We start from the raw sequence: 14,114 nt of genomic DNA, 5'->3' as shown, positions 1-14,114 counted from the left end.
AATTATTTGTACCTGGTAATTACACGTAATTACTAGTCACAGCACATCAACCTACACTATCAAACTTCAAAAGATTTTCGTCTATATTTCAAGAGTAATAAAGTTGAAAATCTAATAAGGATATTCGAATGATGGGGTAGGTTGACCTGCAATCCGTACTGTCTTTTTATATACAGGAATGCACATTAATTGTAATTGTATAATTATGGTAATAACTTGGGCTATTTGGAAAATCACCGAGTTTACATACGATACGAATAACGTACTAAATATATTGTTATTATATTATGCAGATATAAAATAATGCAGTCAATTATTGCGTCTCAATTTATGAAGAGGCATCTTGACGTGTCACAACAGATATCTATACAATGTATAACAAACATAAAGTATATAAGTAGGTATATATGTACTTACAAACATCGTTTGTGTATTTAACTAGTAATACAGGTTTTAAAATCCAAATCTTAGCGTTAGCTCAGAAGTAGAGCTACTTACATCTTGTCATTCAATATTTGACAACTTGAAACGAGAACAACTTCACAGCTACAAGTCCGAATCAAACTACTTACATACTTAAAGCGAAAATAAACAAACATATTCTTAACTCAATTGTTGAGGTCGATATCAAAACTTTAACCTTAAAAAGTTTAGAAGTCGAACATAAAGGTCAATAAATAAATACACATTTATAAACATGACTAAGTACAAAACACTCATAAGGGTCTTCATCACCACTTACATCCTAAAATAATATTTAGCAAAGACTACACTGAACGGAAACCTCTTTAGTAAATAAACGAAGTTTTTAAAGAACAAAAACGTTAATCGTTGCAGTACATTGACCGCAAATTGAGACAATAAATCTTTTGCCAAAAAAAAGCAAGCACTAGTTACCGTAAAAGGAGGAGTAACAAAGCAAGATGTTTATTTGACTGCGAATGTACAAGTAATGTATGTTTTTATTTAACAGAAGGAGCTTTGGATACATATATTGAAGTTGCTGTCTTTGCTCTACGCTGAAACTACAGAGTGCCACTCACGTGCACCAAATTTGAATTGATCTCTAGGTTGTTCTCAATCCAAACTCTGTCATTTAAAGAATCTGTATCCTTAATACGAGTTTGCTTTACGTTTAAAGTAGTTGAAACGAAAGCGCGTACGGTGCTCTGATTGGTGAGCACGTATAAACCAACCAATGAAACAGAGCAAACTCAAACTGAGGGTATGTTAGACTATTCTGTCCCTTAAATTCGAAATATCCTTAAGGAATTCGATAGCGATTCGCCATATCATTGGTTGTGAAAATAATCTCGACCAATGATGGGCGAAATTGCGATTGACAGAATAGCATAGTTGCTGTGGACGAAATCTGAATGCTCTTTGAACTCTTAAATGCAATAATCATCTTACAGTGGCGTTGGTATAGAAAAGGTGAAAAACTAAATAGTATTAGAGATAAGATCATTTTGCTGTTTTAACAAAACGCCAATTTGTACCCTTATCAATATTTAAATCATAGCCGATGGTAAGTTGTCGGAAAATATCTTAATTGAATTACATTAAACGGCTTTTCCTACCCGGTTATAGTGAAAAGTGGTTTGTCACGTCCGTACCACATGTTATCAGGACCGGTTACATCGAGACTCTGATTTACATATTTGCGTCATTCAATTTTTTTTTTTATTACAACTTGTAGCCTAAGGACGTCAGGACACGATGATACGAGACTATCTAATAATAAAAGTAAGAGTTAAATAATAAGTTGGCTATAAATAAACGTGGGTTTTATTAGAAAAGGAATAATAATAACAGATAGAAAATATGTGAGTATTTAAATAAAATGTGTAGGTACCTATTTGAATGGAAACTTATGGTAGACTTTTAAAGACCTTTGGTAATGGTGGTAAGTCTAAAACGTCTAAAATATGAACAACGTTTTTAGTAATATCATTAGAACTGAAAACGGGATATTTACCATGTTTATTAGTTTTTGTGAATTTCCGATATTTCGGCACTGTTGCAAGCTCAATGATCACGGACAAACTCGCAAAAAAACGAATAAACATGGTAAATATCCCGTTTTAAGTTCTAATGATATATGACTAGTGACCACGTTAGTTACAAAACTTATAATGTTTAGTTCTCTGCAAATATTACCTTTTTTATTCACATATGACTCAGAGGAAAATTGGCAATAAAAATTAAATATGATCATGTTTATAACACAACGAAATTTACAAAAAATCCCCGATACTAGGAACGAAGCCATCACTCAAAGTATCAGACTATTGTAGATGTACTAGCTGCATATTAACCTACCTCAAACCATGAAATAGCTGTAAAATACTCTCAACTTTACCTACGGGTAGTAAGGTCGAAAGTCTAATATAGGATTTGTGTCTATACCTAATAACTTTACACGTTCATAGAAAACTATTCATCATTTGTCTACGAGATGAGACCTAGTAATTGAATCTGCACTGTGGAATCTCCATCAATCAGAATTAGGTTCATAATATTAAAGGTCTCGGTTGGGAGTTTTTGTAATTATGTTCCTTAACGTGTTATGATTAAGGTTTAGTTTTATATGTTAAATGCAGTCTCCTTGTTTTTATGTTTTCGCTGTGAATTCAAAAATATCTGATGTAAATAAATGATGGAAACAAATCCTTTTTCAAAAGTTATGTTTTGGTAACTAACTGGTTGATAACGACAAAATTTGCTCAAAATTCTTAAGAAGATGTGTTTGTCTGTCTGTCTTGCATGTCGCCGCCACAAACCGTTTTTCTATCATTGTGTCTAAAGATAATTAGGAGGCTGGCTGGACATTGATGTAGGTTACTTTGTTTTTGACCACACAGGCAAAGCCGCAAGCAGAAAATTAGTCATAAGTAAGTAGTAAAACGTACCTATCGGAAACACAGTGTTAATTCTACGACTTCAAAGTAAAAACCACAGAGGTGATTGCTCTTTACCTATTAAAAGAATCATAGAATTCCTAAATAATTACAATAATCATTTATATGACTTAATGACTCATCTCACACGTGATTCAGTTTGAAATTATAATCATAATGGGTTTAATAAAAATGTTTGAAGTGATTCACACAAAACTTCAAAGATACCTATCTTTAAAGGTTCATGATATCCGAATACAAGGATGATGTCAGATGCAAAATATTTTGTTACTTTTATCAAAATTGTTGAATGTTCAAAAAGTTTTTGTAGCCTATGGATTTTTAATATTTTAGTTTATAATAAAATATGAACAGATACTTTTATTCCACAAGGTTGGATAAAAATAACAGAGCGCCACCTGCTGCTATCCTTACATACATCTGTCATACAAGCACGCGCCAATTAAAAATACATCACACATCGCCTTTCATAGAATTGTTCCAATATTCACATTTAATTATTTGTTCAAAGCCTACCATTAAAACTGGCAAAAAGACTCAAAATTCTTTGAAACGTAATTACTCTACTGTTATACTTCCTACCTGTCCAAATTACTAAGAAATATATCAGATAAAATCAGGTAAACGCCAAGAGAGTTATCTGAGTGCGATTTGGAGCAATAATTGAATAGCATGGCAAGCCGACTGCAATACGAAAGTAAGCGGCCGACAACCGGTCGCCCGAAGGCCGCCCGCCCGCTTTTGTCTAACGCTTGTACATAAGGCATAGGAGACAGCGAGAAACGAAAGCATATTCTTGATGCTATGAACACTTTTGTTAGACCACGTGAGGTTTCATATGAGGAACTACAGTGTGACTCAGGTATAGGTACACTATAGTAATGAATTATGGATTAAATCTTATTGATAACGGATTAAAATTAAACCAGTTTATCCGTGATCATGGCGCTTGCAAAAGCGGCGCGTGCCGAAATATTGAAATCTCATACACAGACATAAACATGGTAAATATCCCGTTTTAAATTCTAATGTTAGTATGGATTAAAGTTTTGTATATCAATAAATATTGTCAATATACCATTTGCTAAAACCGTCTCATAATATTCTAACCCTCCACCCTCTCCTATCTTACACCACACCCCACATTGCAGAAATGCAGCCGCAAAAACGCATAGTGCACGCTTGCAAGTCGCACTACAGCCGAAACATGTTCCCTCTCCCTTGCACACTATACCCGTTCTTGTCCCACCTCATGACGGGGACACGGTGTTTGTAAATACGGTATTGGGAATAAGGCTTGAGGACTAAGGTCTATAAAAAGTACTGGCAGCACCCAGGGACCAATAGTAAGGGTTTGGAAGTCGGGAATGTTAAAGAAAAAGCAAAAATGTTGTGGTACTCAAAGCCAGATTTCTGATATTCGGTTGGTTGTGCAAAATGTATTATGGTTAATGGAGACGGAGATGGAGATGACATCAATGCTGCAGAAGAAAATAAAACAAATAAATATAATAAATAAAATAACAATCCTAAAGAAATTAAACATCGCAATAATTTGAGCAATAACCATAATAATAGTAGTGTAGAGGCACTGGATAAACATGCAAATGTGTGCAAGAGAAACAAGGTGGATGAGTGTACCAGTTGTTATATCAATACAGGAAACGACAAATTATGGGGTGGGTGAACACGACGTAACTATGGGGTAGCGATTAAATGCTATTATTCTTGTTATTAAAGCTTTTACAGGAATTAAAGACATAATGGACGTGAATAGCCATTTCGAGATTGTTACAATAAAATTAATGGTAGTGGTGTTGTCGTTCAAAAGTAATTGGATAAAAAAGATTTTAAAACAGGTAATGTTAAGACTGAGACTGTAAGCAGTAAATGAAGAAAATATAACACGTTAAATTCAAAGTCTGCTGTTTATTCTGAATCACTTTTGCCAAAAAATGGCCTAAGGATATACAATTTTGCGAACACAATTAAATATTTCACATTTAGAGCTAGTTTGTGTCCAGCCTTGGTTTTTAGTAGAAGGTAATTAAAAACAGCTAATAACTTGTAGAGGTCGTTGATTTCATCTAATTTTATCTTTAGATAATCGCTTTATTGTAGTAGCAATAAACGTACATAATATTATGATTTACTTTAGCAATTAAGGAAATGTAGAATCATTCAAGTAATAGAGAACTGTTAAAAGGAAGTATTCTACTTTTAATCGATTTTTGTAATATAACATTTTACAATACCAATGAATAAATTCTGTCACACTCTATTTAACATTATTGCAATGTAAATGATCTGATTGATGTTCATCATTATAAAGCCAAAAGCCAACTTTTTATAACGAGACACTTTTTTAAACATATTTTATTTATTTTTATTAAAATTAAACTTAGTCTTAAAGATGTTACAACTTTTGCTATATTTTATACGACTATGGTTCCAGATATTATTTTGCAAGGAATGGAAACTTTTGCATCAAAACATGGAACAGGTTTTCAAGTTCAAACTTTGTTGGATTCTTGACCTTCATTTAATGGTGCTTTTTGTTTAGCACATTTTATTTGACAATCTTTATTCACATCCTTATTTGGTGTTTTATTTTTAAATGCATTTAAATAATTGGAATCATCGGTAGTTTTTGGTGTCGTTTTTCATATAATCCAAAATTGACGATTTTTATTGTATAGTATTCACAAATTGGAAATGATATTTTTTCTATTAGTTGATGAAATATTAAATGATTATTATTGCTGTTTCTGATTATCAATGCTTGATTTGATGTTGACTATGATTGCTTTGTATTATTTATGTGCGTAATTTCGTCATCTGTTTTGGCTTAGTCCACAGTCTTGTTGACTTTGTTCTCTCTTGCTCTTAACACACTTATCTTTGACAAATCATCGTGTTACCCACTATTAACATTCACTGCAGGTTTCAGTGTGTTCTCATTATCTATTATATAATCGCTCTCTCCGAATCTTGTCAAAAGTGACGCGACGAGCAAATTGATTTCCTTTCCCTCTGCATTATATGAATGCTTTGATTAATTGTTTGTTTCATTAGTCATATGAATTATTAATCTGTTAAGTTTTGAATTCTTCTACAGCATGCGTATGTTCTCTAATGTTAGGGCCATTGACGGATTCCAACGTTTTGTCATTTGTTACTGTTAGTTGTTTTAGCGACGTTTGGCAACAAATAATTGAACCATTACACTAATTTATGTAGCGTTTTAATAGCCATAATTGACATTTTATATTCATTAATGTCCATTATCTTTTAATAATTTCTTTCTATCTATTTTATTATCTTTGATATTTTCCTCAAATGTTTGTTCGTGGTTACAAATGGATAAGGTGATTACTGCAAGCAGATTGACATTTTGCGTATAAGTAGTTGCGCCATGGACGTGAACATGATCAAACAAATACCTACTTCTTACCATCAACTCTTCACCGCTAAGTAGGTGACGCAATGGCACTTTTAAAAAGTGGTTATAGCCAATATTGTGGATTTTGAAAGCAATATTTGTCCGATTGGGACAGTTTTACGGTATTTTTAGGGGTTTGGCTTAATTCTTTTATATTATGGTGTTTTTAAATTACAGATTTTTTAGTATTTGTGGTCTATTTCACATTTTGATCGAATATTTATTGATGCAACGAATATTTTATCAATTCATAATACAATTTCTTAATAAGTTTCCGACATCGTGCCACAACTTATTACATAAGTACATATTTAATAGTAAATATATGTAATTATTACTTTGCTTATATAAATGGTAAATAGCAAGTGATGTGTTACCGTGATCCGTAGTCACGTCTTCACGTTTAGCGCCTTAAAAACTTAATCTGTGTAATTTGTATTTAATGTATGTTATCTATTCATGTATTTAAAAGCAAAAACTCCTTTTGAAATATACTCTATGGCACAAAAAAGAGGTTGTACGTCTGCAGATCTGTTATCCTTTTGAATATTGTTTATGGCATTCGATTTTTGAATTGATAAGTTCATTATCTTTCTCTCTGTCTACCTTAACAGTTAACTATTCTTTTTTATCTTCTTTTGTTTAAATACTAAGGGTCTGGTACAGTCATTATTCTGTTCCTTTAGGCTCCGTTGCAGTTACACGTCTACTCAAGAATACATTAAGAGCGGCTAACGTCTAGCGGTGAAGGCATTGACCAGCGATCAAATGGTCACGGGTTCATGTCCTGTCCCGTTGAACCTTGCCTATGAACCTTTTCCGTGTGCACGCATACTTAGCAACTCTTATATTTATGGGCGGCTTTAGCAAACGATTTCATGATTTACATTTGGTTTTAAAAATACCACGAAACTATTAAGAAGGTGTTTTTTTTTTGTAATAAAAAGACATACATTTTGGAAATGCTTATTATGCTAAGAAGTAGTACGATTATAATTTCTTCCTCATATTTCATAAGTCGGTTAAAAGTTTATGTAAAACCAATAAATCGGTTGACGGTTTAATCCGAGCGTTACGTAATGATGTAATAAATCGAATCATAAATCTGTATTTAATATTCGTATTAAACCTCCATTGGATACTTAAGTATTGTTATTAAAACATTTCATGTTTCCGTCCGTTGACGACCGGCAAAGCTCGCTACAGCGACACACGATGCTCGTTGAAATCTTTTCTTAAGACGTTCGTGGTAAGAAAAATTAAGCTCGAATAATTCCATGTGTGATTTTTTTCCCTATTGTCTTTTGATGTAGACACTTTTAATTTGTAATTACATATATACTGACTTCACTTGAATAATTTTAATATTTATTATAGGTACATAAAATGTAATGTTAAATATACTTTTTATATAAAATAGAAATCAACAAACCTGTATAAAAACAGGTACAACACAATATCACCAACACTGGCACAAAATCCTCGGTTAGCAAAAAGTTCGTTGCACAAGCACTTCGAATTTTAAATATTTGAATTAACGGTCGGACGGTCCGCGTTCGATTTTCGAAGCGGCGGCTATGGCGGCGCGCGCGCGAATGGCGGCCAGTCACGTGCAGGCGTAGAGTGGCACCTGTTACCCAACCAAGTTGTATAGAGTTGCACCCTAATCGTTGGTTTTTTCCCTTTTCCGCTTCCTTTTGTCGGGGCTTTATCTTTGACTCCTTGGTTGGGGGCTTGAGGACAGGTTGATTGGTGTAGGTAGGGGACGATTTATGTTTTGTTTTTAGTATTTGTGATTAGAATTTTTTAATGTAATTATTAATTTAAACTTGATTATTTTTAATATTTTGCATTGCATGTGTTGTTTGATAGTGCAATTCTAATATTCTTCGTAGTTTTTTAGAAATCTTCAGTTTAATTTTATTACATTTTAATATTAGGCCATTTTTTTTATAATTATTATGGACGCATAGCTAGGTACTATACATATAAAGTAAACTTAACAAAAAACTATTTCTAAAAACAAATCACAGTGAGCACTAATTTAGTAATTTCTTTAATAAGACATGGTCACAGTTAAATAAACATGGAAAGGTTAATTCTAAACCAACATAATTTATTTACAATTGTACCTGAAAATAATCCTTAGTTCCTTTCTAATTAGTTTAAATGACTGTAATGTAAAAACGTTCAAGGTTAAACTAAACTTTCAATAAGTTTTTAATACGGAAAGACAATATCCGCTCCTAGGACATGCGTTTCATTAATTAAAACCGAAGTTATGGTAATCGATACTTCTATCTATCGACTAAGTATCGTGACACTAACTAATCTAATAACTACATCTAATTTAACAACTATATTGGGATATGTCTTGTTGGGATCTGAAGAAAGGGTGCTGGAGACTGATATTGTATCATTATTTTATTGTTTTGTGTATATTAAAGATTACATAAATAAATAAATATTGACTAGTTTTTGAAGTCTGTATTTCGTTTAGAATCGTGCCCAGTATATGGCAATAAGCTCACTCCCTATTACATGGGACTTATAACACAAATGGTGAGAAGTAGGTGTACATTGTATAGCGGCATTACGTGCCGTAATGTGAACCTCTGCCTTCCTCTTCGGGGATAAAAGGTGGCACTTGCATTTATCCTTGCGTCTCTTTTTTTTATAAAAATCCTGATTACATTTTAAATTGTATCATTCGAATATAAAACAAATACACACTACAGAAAACAGAAAATCAAAGCTCGCAGCTTCTCAATTCGTCCGGTTAATACTGAGCTTGCAAAAGCTCGTTCAGGTATGAACTTATTGTCGTACGAACACTCGGCAATACTCGGAACTCGGGTATCATCGCGTTTCGTGTGTAACTCACTGTATTGTGTCGCTTCCTTTAAACCTAACGGATATCATGAGATCATACACTTTAGTAGCTTTTAGAAATCGTATGTTTAAGTTTATATGATAATGTGATATGATTTTGGAAATCAACCGTATGACTATTATTGTGTTTGATATGTGGCTTAAGAATCTTTATACCATTTAGCTATTGTCACATAACATCGTTATTTTGAATAAGCTACGATGAGTTTTTAGTTTAGTTTAGTTTAGTTAATACATTAAACCATGCTGCAATGTTAATACATACATGCTATGCAAGTATCGGCCAAATGTGTGAGTCTATTTATGCTTGTAAGAACTGTATGTACTTACCGTATTTGTTGCAATGAATGTACTTAAATTGCATAAGTACCCATATGTGTCTCTCTAGGCATTAATTAGTGCCAAAAAATGCACAACATTATTACCGAAAATTTTGCTCTTCTTAGCCCAACAATTGTGCTAAGTACTTGAAATCAATAAGACAGCCATATATATATATTTGAGTAAAACCTATTCCAAAATACATGAGTAAGAGCTTAACAACGAAACTATGATATTTGTAAGCAAAGTCATACAAAAGGAATTACAAACATTCAATGGTGATACACGAACATAATTGGAGTCATTCATATTGTTTTTACACCCATAACTAGCAATACAAAGACTATCGTATATACTAATATTTTGTATCTGTTTCAAATAGAACTATTGTATTATTCCCTTTGTTTTCTAATAAATAATAGGCAATGTGAACTAACAATTATTGAGATTGAACTAAAAGTATCGAAGCACATCAAGATACACCATTGTGCCAAATGTTTGTTGGATTTTCAATTTCATTACTATGTAGTTTAAGGTTGAATTTGTTGGGGTATTTTCAGGTGCTGTTTGTATTTATGTATTTTAGTTTTTTGTGTAGCAATCCCGTTAGTTCACAGATCAATCATATTTTTAAGTTTTTGACTTGGAACTTGTTAAAATTGACGCTAAGATGTTATTTGTCTTTATTTAAATAAAAATCTTTTCTTTATCTTGGCCTTTTTACCTCTTTAGGCTTAAACCAAAAAAAGCTCTCAAATAGTGTTCGTTATAATTATACTCAAATCGATTCTCCAGTTAGAATTATATATATCTTTGCTGAGACCAAAGATTTGTTTACTTTATTGTTTTTAGAATGAAAAAGGCAGTTCCAAAAGTTAGTTTATATAATTGAAATCCACGGGCGGCGGCGATTGCTTTCGATCAGGAGATCAGGACGATTGTTTACCGGCTTATACCTAAAAAAAATGAAGATTGAAAACTCAAAATATACCAAAATATGAAGTTTATATTCGTGTAACAACAACAATATAAGCTTACTAGACATGTCTAGTAGACAACTACTTAGCGTAATGACGTCACAACAAGGTAACCATAGAGTAATTTTCAATTACAGTAATTGGTAGCCGGCGCGAGTCATGTAGCAAATGATGGAAAGCTTTCAAATATCCTCACAATATACGCCATAACACGCTGTGAACATTATAAACTGATGAGAAACTTAATTGAAAATGTTAGTGAAGAAATGTTTTGGTTTGTAAAACTGACTGAACAAAGTAAGCTATGGAATAGGCGATATTTTGTGAAATAGTTTCAAGTAGTGCGGGTATCGTAAAACGAGTTTGTATCATAGCTTTTTTTAAGGGGGTAAAATCCTCCAATGACTTCTCCCGCCTTGGGTGAGGGAGTGTCAGACTCTTACTGACTAAAAACCACCCCGTTCCTTCTCCTGCTTTGAGCCGGAGCCCGGTAACCTTTTAGGTTGTCCGCAGCTCCGAATGGTTTGTATCATAGCTAGCAGCATAGTTCAAAAAAGCACTTATTTTTAACTTTGGTTTCTTGAATTAGAGAGCAACTAAACCTAAATTAGAAATTCAATTTATTATCTACTAGCTTTTGCCCGCGACTTCGTTCGCGTGGAATAGTGACTTCCGGCAAATTTTTGGTTTTAACCACATAGTTCCCGATCTCGCGGGATCTCTTCAAAAATGAGATGTGGAAGATATTCCAGGCAACTCTACAAAAATCAACATAATGAGCTCTGCGTTTGAATTTAATAGATGTATACTCACTTAGGGCATTGAAAAAATAGTTTAAAAACTAACTTAAAACTAAAGAAAGCTACGAATTACGAATTTATAACAATTAAAAAAGAAACTATATTACAACCTATCCTCTATGCTATAATAACCAAGCTTAAACTAAATAATTTAAAAGAAACGACTTAAATCTAATCTAATTAATTTATAAATTAGACTTACAATTTTATTAAAAAAACTAACTACAGTAACTACTAATAATCGATATCAAACTAAACCTACGTTAAATAGTTTAACCAAAAAACCAGGAAAACCCAACAAATAAACTTATTAATTGACAAATACAACGAAACCAATTTAGAATATACGAAACAGCAGGACCACTACAGACAAATAATCATACGACTGATAATACACTTTTTCTACGATAGTACCGAAGCGCTCGGCCGATACCCAACCAAATGAATGTAACGAAACCATAGCGCGATCTATTTCGATCCCAACGCTATTTTATTTATACTCCGTTCGGGCATTTTCTTTGTACTAAAAGTTTAATTATATTGATATTATTTTTTTCATACCTTTTTACTATTTATTTACTTTTTTCGATGAATTAAAACAATAACATGAACCGAAGTCGTGTAACGATCGACATAGAATTATCTATACTACGTTAGAGCATTTTCTTTGTAATAAATGTTTTATTATATTGATATTATTTTTTTCATACCTTTTTACTATTTATTTACTTTTTTTCGATGAATTAAAACAATAACATGAACCGAAGTCGTGTAACGATCGACATAGAATTATTTATAAATAATTTATTTCTTATTTTTATTTTTTGATTTTTGAAATAAAAATATATCTATGTCCTTTCTAAGGTTCTAAACTATATCTGTACCAAATTTCAACCAAATCCGTCAAATAGTTGCGGAGATTAATGGTATAAGCATAGAATGTTCGACGTGATTCTTTAATTTGACATAACTTTTTTATTTATGAACCGATTGACATGAAACAAACACTAAATGTAAATTTAAGCATCCCACAATATATTCGTGAAAACCGCATCCAACTCGGATCAGCCGTTTCTGAGATTAGCGCGCACAGACGAACAGACAAACAGACAAACAGACAAACAGACAAACAGACAAACAGACAAAAAAAAAGTTAATTACATTTTTGGGTTCGACATCGACATCAATAACCCCTGCTATTTTTTTTATTTTTATTTTCAATGTACAGACAGCACTTTTCTACGATTTTATTATATGTATAGATTGATACTCACTTCCTCTTCTCAGTCATACGCTCTTGACTGTCAAGATCATGATGGTGGTCGTCCATGGCAGTTCAGTATTGCTCTTACGATACCGATACGTCGTAACAGGATGTTTGGCTGAGTGAGAATAGTCACTTGAGGAGTACATATTTGAATTGCAAGTCTGTGATATCCAATAGGCCGAAGATAACAGTTCGCGCTCAGCACCTATAAATATGTATGTATTGCAAAATACTTCTATCATTCAACTTAGCAGAATGTATCTTCAATCCTTCCTCCATTCAAAACAAACTGAGGCCAATAAACCTTCACACTTTCTTCACAGCATACAGAATATCATATTAAGTGGAACGCACACATGACAATCAGGCCCTGGCCCTACGGCAGGAAGTGGAGGGCGACTCAACTGTGTCGAGACGATGCGCCTGCGCACCCGAGCGGCGCGACCACTCAACCTGCTACCCTACTTGTTGTTTACTGTCGTAACCTTGGAATGATTTGGTGTAGAGTGTGACATATATAAGACATTAGCTGCTTCCGCGCGGTTTTACCCGCTCTGCTCGGTTCCTATTGATAGGTGCGTGATGTTTTATAGCCTATAACCTTCCTCGATAAATGCGCTATCCAACACAAAAAGAATTATTCTAATCGGACCAGTAGTTCCGGAGATTAGCGCGTTCAAACAAACAAACAAACTCTTCAGCTTTATAATATTAGTAAGTATTAGTATAGATTACATATTAAATGTAATAAACTCAATTTTGATTATTATTGTGACAATTGGCGACCCCGCTTGCAAACTCGATCATCGAGAGTGTCAATAGGAATAAAGATATTCTTCAATGAAACAAAGTTCAATGGTCTTTTCGAGATTAATCTTTGTGTAATATCTAACCGCCATACTCAGAGTCATTTAAAGGTTACTTACGCCAGTCCTTAGCAATTGTTTTCGGAACAAAATCGTTACTTATTAATAGTTTAAGTAATCATTAAATTACTCTGAGTGCGGCAGTAAAGATATTTTGCATTTTTATAAATGAAAATCGATCACATCTCTGGACAATAGTCACTATAGGTGCAATAGAGAATAGTCACTGAGGAAATACACTTAAAACAATAAAAAAATCATCTCGCTTGTTAGATTTTCAATTGCATTTTTTTAAAGAGAAACATACAATTTAACATAATAAGGATGTTACGGTAATGTAATCAGTTTTCTATTACTGAGGAGGAACCAATATAATTGTGTACGAAGGTTTACTCGCTTAGCAGTTAATTAACTTGTATTGCTGTAATTTATGTTGTTAATTAGTTAATTGATTATGTTGCTTCATAATCGACTTTCATACAATCAGCGGTTGTTAATGCTGTTATGCAATTTATGTGGTATATCGTCATTTTAATTATTTGTTTGGTTGGCTAAGTGGTTGTGTCTTACTGCAGTCAAAATATTAATTGTGGAAGATGTTAAACATGGATACCCATGAAGAAGTTCA

At 32.9% G+C, this 14,114-nt stretch overlaps 1 protein-coding gene across 1 annotated transcript in view; it reads right to left on the bottom strand.

The window, feature by feature from the left end:
• Window positions 1–7,972, bottom strand: part of LOC118263060 (uncharacterized) — a 73,050-nt gene extending 65,078 nt beyond the window's left edge. The window contains exon 1 of the mRNA XM_035574828.2: window positions 7,796–7,972. The gene's annotated coding sequence lies outside the window, so the exon portion shown is untranslated. The remainder of the gene's footprint in view (window positions 1–7,795) is intronic.
• Window positions 7,973–14,114: the final 6,142 nt, after the last annotated feature.

Source organism: Spodoptera frugiperda, chromosome 12 (genome assembly GCF_023101765.2).
Source record: "Spodoptera frugiperda isolate SF20-4 chromosome 12, AGI-APGP_CSIRO_Sfru_2.0, whole genome shotgun sequence".
NCBI lineage: Eukaryota > Metazoa > Arthropoda > Insecta > Lepidoptera > Noctuidae > Spodoptera > Spodoptera frugiperda.
The sequence above is the reverse complement of the archived record's forward strand: the minus strand, read 5'-3'. Positions and strand labels throughout refer to the sequence as shown.